The sequence below is a fragment of the Canis lupus genome, chromosome 2, assembly GCF_003254725.2.
Source record: "Canis lupus dingo isolate Sandy chromosome 2, ASM325472v2, whole genome shotgun sequence".
Classification (NCBI taxonomy): Eukaryota; Metazoa; Chordata; class Mammalia; order Carnivora; family Canidae; genus Canis; species Canis lupus.
In genome coordinates this window covers 75,623,300-75,629,299 of record NC_064244.1, presented here as the reverse complement: position 1 = coordinate 75,629,299, position 6,000 = coordinate 75,623,300, and positions in this window count along the sequence as shown.

The following is a 6,000-nucleotide window of genomic DNA, read 5'->3' as shown; positions in this document are numbered from 1 at the left end:
GCCTAGGCTTGGAGTCTAGAATATTCTTAAGCCTATTCATGCATTGTTCAGGGAGATAAAAAGCAGTGGGTTCCTCTGCTGACACCGCGGCCTTCACTCTCCTGGGCTCGGCTGGACAGATCTGCACAGCCGTCTGCTCTGAGCCGTCCACCTGGTGCCCTGACCAAGAAGGGGCAGGAAACCTGATCAGTCTCAGCCAGCCATGCACCTTTGTGTGGCCCTAGGCAGCTCCCAGCCCCTCTCTGGGTCTGTCATTTGCTCCCTAAATTCCCTTCTAGGAATTTGGAGAGAATTTACAGGGGAACATCAGGTTCTCGGGAATCCTGTATTTGTTTCCAGCCCGGCCAGATCTTTTCCTCAATCTGAGCCTCAGTTTCTTCACCCATGAGGGGTACCTGGGTGGATCAGTCAGTTAAGCATCGGCCTTCGGCTCAGGTCAGAATCCTGGGATTGAGCCCTGCTTTGGGGTCTCTGCTCTGTGAGGAGCCAGCTTCTCCCTCTTCCTCTGCCTGCAGCTCCCCCTCTTTGTGCTTTCTCCTTCTCTCCCTCTGTCAAATAAATAAATAAATAAATAAATAAATAAATAAATAAATAATTTTTTAATAAGAAAGAAGAAGAGATACTGTGAGGAATCAATGGGATGATGTGTGTAAAGACTCCCAAGCATGGGGCCCAGCTTCACTGAGTGTTGAAGAGGGCTCTTCATCTTGTTCTATGGTTTAAACCGGAAATCACACTCCAGTGGTCTGTAGTGTTTTGCTTGGTCCACCAAGTATTTTTTTAAATATATATAATTTGTTGGCAACATTTCAAGATTGGGAAATTTCACAGATTGAGATTTCCCGGCTTTTCTTTAAAAATGGGGAGATTTGGCAACAAGGTACCCACATTCTCTGGGGAAGAAGGGTGATCTCTGCGCATCTGTAATGGCTCACTTATGTCTCTGCAGCCCCCAATACAGAGCCAGTAGTTTCTGAGCATCCTACCGTGGGTCAGGAGCTGTGTCTACATGGTGCATTGAGTAGAGGCCAACAATGAAGTAGAGGCTCAGAGGATTAGGATGAGCTGCCAAGGTCACACGGTGTTAGCAGGTGGTACCACCTGGACTCCCAATAGGACCTCTGTCACTTATCTCTATTTAGTCTCTCTTTCTGCCTCAGCCTAGCTTTGGGTCCATGGAGAAACCCCAGTTATGACCTGTTGATGGACTGATGGAAGAAATTAGGCATGTGATGTCAATGCCCAGGGTTCCATCCTTTACCTTCAGACTCCTAGGGCTTGTGGAGTTAGGGTAGGGGTCCAGGAATCGATGTGCACACTTAGAATTCTTGGAATAAAACTCTCCTGCCTACATATAAGATGATTGTAGCTTAACATTTTGAATGAACATCATGAAGATGTTCAGGGGCACCTGGATGGCTCATTTGGTTAGCATTGGACTTTGGGTTTCAGCTCAGGTCATGATCTCAGGGTTGTGGGATCAAGTCTCAAGTCGGGCTCTGGGCCCACTGGGGAGTCTGCTTGGGATTCTCTCTCTCCTTCTCCCTCCTCCCCTCCTCTGCTCTCTTTCTCTTGAATAAATAAATAAGTCTTAAAAAGAGAGAAATGTTCAAATAGATACAATGGAAGGCAATAATAGTATAGTAAACCTCCATATGTGTATCATCCAGATTTAGCAATTACCAAAATTTGGTCCCATTTGCTTCATTTACTCTTTTTTTGTTTGTTTCTCCTTTTCTTTCTTTCTTTCTTTCTTTCTTTCTTTCTTTCTTTCTTTCTTTCCTTCTTCTTTCTTTCTTTCTTTCTTTCTTTCAAGATTTTATTTATTTCTTTATTTATTTGAGAGAGAGCATGTGAGCATGAGTGGTGGGCAGGGGCAAAGGGAGGGAGGGAAGAGGGAGAGGGAGAAGCAGACTTCTCCCTCTCCCAACATGGGGCTCTATCCCAGGACCCGGAGATCATGACCTGAGCCAAACGCAGATGCTTAGCCAACTGAGCCACCCAGGTGCCCCTGTTTTTCTTTTTCTTTACTGAATTATATCAAGACACATTCCAGATATCTTGCCGTGTCATCTGAATACGTTGGTGTAGGTCTCTAAAATCAGTGGTGTGCTGGAGCCAGCTGGTTCCCGCTGCTCAGAGCTGACTGAGCACCTCTTCTCACTTCCGAGTTCAGGGATGTGGTGTCAGTAGCTAGAAATCTGCCACGTGGGAGTATTTACACCACGGAAATCAGCAAACACGACAAAACAGGGTTCCCTTACGACTCCCCAGCCCTGAGTCGGGGTTAAACATTGATTAGTATGCCACTGTCCGAGACACGTGGACGTTCTCTTATATAACCACCGTGCAAGGATGTCACCTACTGAAATTAATATTTACATTCTTATCACATGTCCACGACAGTTTTTAAGATGTCTGTTTTGGATGGTTTGTTGGATCAGGGCTCAGACAAGATCCACCTCTGACCTTTGGGTGTTATGTCTCTTAATTTTCTTTTAAATCTAGAGCGTGGTCCTCTATCCCCCACCTGTGGCCTTTTACGCTCTTGATCCTTGTGGACATCAGGTTGGCCGATCCGTTCTGTTGCTCTGTCGGCTATATGTTCGGTCAGCTACTGTGCCCCTTCCTCTTTCCCCTTATTTCTCGTCTTTAAAGTCTGAATAGACTCAGCTCAACCTTGTTTGTTTCTTGGAGGGGGGACCAGAAGGCTTCTTCCATGGTGCTGGTTCGCACATTTACATTTTCAAGGCTTCTAGATGATTTGTGACAAGTCAAACGCGAAGTCATTGAAAAGCATTTTTAAATTTATGATGGCCTTTTGTTATTTCACCATCAGCCTATACTATAAGTACAGCCACTGTGGAATCTTTTGCTAGAAGGAAGGGCCGTCAAAGTCAGGAAAGTCGGCCCCTCTGATTGGGCCTCACCAGTCTGGGCTGGTCTTTCTACATTCCGGTCTCAGGGATGAAGCACTGCCTTCGGGAGCTCATTCCACGACCACGCTGTCACTTGGATGGTCAGATACTCCTACCTCGTGTCTAACTGTAGTCTTTCCTGCTTTAGGAAAAGCCCTTTTCTCTGCCTGCAACCTTGGCATTTCTCAACCTCCCCTCTCTCAGCTCTCTACTAGCACTGGGAGAAAAAACGAACCGAAATGTCCTGTGGTTCTAGGTTCTGGATCCTGTACTTGACACGATAATCATTTTACCCTGGGTGGTTGAAGCCTCGCTCTGTCCCCAGCCCCAGGACACAATGGGCATAACTTCTCCACATCCCTGAAGGATGGGGGTCCTCACAGACCAGGGCACAGGGCATCTGTCCTGGGATCCCCCTGCGTACCCTGGCTCACAAGTCTGGGGTCTTGTCTACTGACCAACCTCAAGTTGTGGCTTTGGTTCCCGACAGGGCTTTTGGCCTTGCCGGTCCTTCCCGCCCTTCCTGTCTGGAGAGAATCCTGGAGGCTGGTTCCTCCCCACCTTCGTCTTCTTGTCTGCTCCTGACCCCACTCACTGACGCGGCTGGGAGCTTCCTCCTTCCTTCCAGAAACAGGGAACGGTGGTGAAAATACTTGTGGCTGAGCATCTTGAAGATGGCCTGGGGTAGAAGTGACGCCGTTTCCTTTGGGAGGCAGAGTGGTGTCTGGGGAACCTGGAAGCTTCTTTAGTGCCCTGCCTCCTGCCAGGAGTGTGAGTTCGAGCCTGTGTTCGAGCCGCCTGCAGGAATCAAGCTAGGAAATGAGCTCTTCAGGGTGGGAAGGCCCTGTCAGAGCGTCCCCTGCACCTGCGGGGGTGTGGGTGGCGTGGACTTGACTTTTCCTCAAAGGTAATTCGCATTACCTACCAGTCCTCAGACGCTTGTAATCCCGCAGTCTCAGAGAAAAAGCCCGACTTGTAAGGAAATATTCGAGGGAAGTTAGAAGAGGCATGCTGTTAAGTTCATGGAAGCAAGGAATGTGATCGACAGCTAAGGATTACTGCATACGGCACCAGATTGCTCTTGAATGTTTATCTTCTTGACTTGTGTTTATTAGAACCTTTAAAAAATTGGATTGTTAAGCTGTTTTAATAGAAGACTTAGTTTTCTTAAACATTCCCAGTTAGAACTGGTGATGTTAATTTGTTTGTCATGCTTGTAGCTGAAATCCAAGGAGGACAAGGAGACAATAACGCAGGCGGCTCCCAGTGCTGTTTTCCATCAACAGCAACCTGCCCTCGTGCTGGAGAGGCATAAGCAAAGGCCCTGGGGTCAGCTTGCCTTGGGCTCCGGCCCAGGCCCATCCCTCACTGGCTGCATGGCTTTTAACAAATCATCTCTTCTGTCCCCCATCTCCCCCCTGCCTCCCCTCTGGGCTTTGCGTGTGCTCTTTCCCTGCCGGGAATGCTCCTCAACCGGTCCTTTGCTGAGCTAATTCCCTCGGGTCCTCTGAAGCACTATCAACCTAGTCAAAATGCTCATTAAATAATTAATTGTAAAATTGTCTATGTGGTGTGTCTCTTCCAGTGGTTTATGACCTCCAAGGCAGTGGGGATCATGCTTGTGTGTTCCTAAAGCCACTGTGTGCCTGGCACAGAGTGCTGGATAAAGGAATGAGGTGCAATTCTTTAAGCTTCAGTTTGTTTATCCAAAGAATGGGCCCATGACTCTCTTTCTCTTAAATAGAGGATATACCTTTCTTTTAAATGTCAAATATACCTGACGAGTATTGGTTTCTTTCCTATCCTTACTCTTTGAAAAAGAAAAAAGACAATTCGGAAGAAATAAATGATCTTTTGAATTGTTAGCCTGAAAACCCATAGCTTAGGAGAGCACACACAAAGTCGGAATTGTAATTGTGGAATGGTGGAGATGTCCTCAGTTTCTGCCCCAGGAGGATGGGCTAAATGAGTCTCCTAGACTCTGGCGTGGAGGAGCACTTTCTTCTGGGGATGAGAAAGCTGGTTGGCCAGTTTGAGGGGCCCAGGGCATGGCTGAGGAGTCCACGGAGAGTTGGGGGGGCCTTCATTTCAGCCTGGGAGTGGTTTCTAAGTTTCCCTTGGCCTCTGAGGTGGAGATGAGGGATGACCCAGAGCACCTGCCCCCCTGCGCTGCTCAGGAGAGACTTCCTGGTGAAGGTGATACCGAAGTGCAGGCCTGAAGGGTTAGTAAGGTTAGCTCAAGAAACGGTAAGAGGAGAAGTAGCACGTGCATCGGCCCTGAGGTGAGACGGCATGGCCCTAGGAGAATAAAGTTCAAGGGGTGGGTGGGCAGAGATGGGGGAGTGGGTGGGTCCTATGATGAAGCTGGAGGAGGACAGCAGGCATCAGGGAAGCTCATGGGACACTGTTTGCATGCGTGTGCATGCACACACATGCATGCATGTTACGCGTGCACATGCACACAAGTGTGCACTCACACATGCATGATGTACATGGGTGTATGTGTGTGCATGCACACACATGCACATATGTATGTGTACATATGCATGCGTGTGCATGTGTGCATTGTGTATGTGTGTATGTGTGCGCATATGTGTATGAATGTGCATGTGAGGGGCAGCACCCTCAGCCTCCAGCCAGGAACCACGCACACAGATGCCCAGCCGGCATCCCCACAGATGCAGACACCCCGGCACTGGAGTGTCAGAAAGCCGCCAGGGCCGGAGCAGCTGCTTCTAAATCAAGGCCAAGGGCAGCCAAGGGGCCGGGTTGGGTTTGGTGGCTTCGCCCGTATGGGCTGATGGGGGCTGGGGCCGAAGGGGCGCTCCATTAGGGATTCTGGGCCTGAGGGAGCCTGGCTGGTTTGGGGAAGTTTATTTTGGAAGCTGGGATGATGCAAAATTAAGTGGGGAGGAAAAAATAGACGAGGCGGCGGTGAGGGTCTGTCTGTGGCCGGCGGGGCTGGAAGCGCCCAGCTCGGAGAGCGCTGTTGGGTAAACAGATGGGGGTGGCAGCTTTTCTGCACGCCCGCTATAAATATCCCAGTTTGGCCGCCCCTGCTGGGGTTTCCTGGCATCGTGGG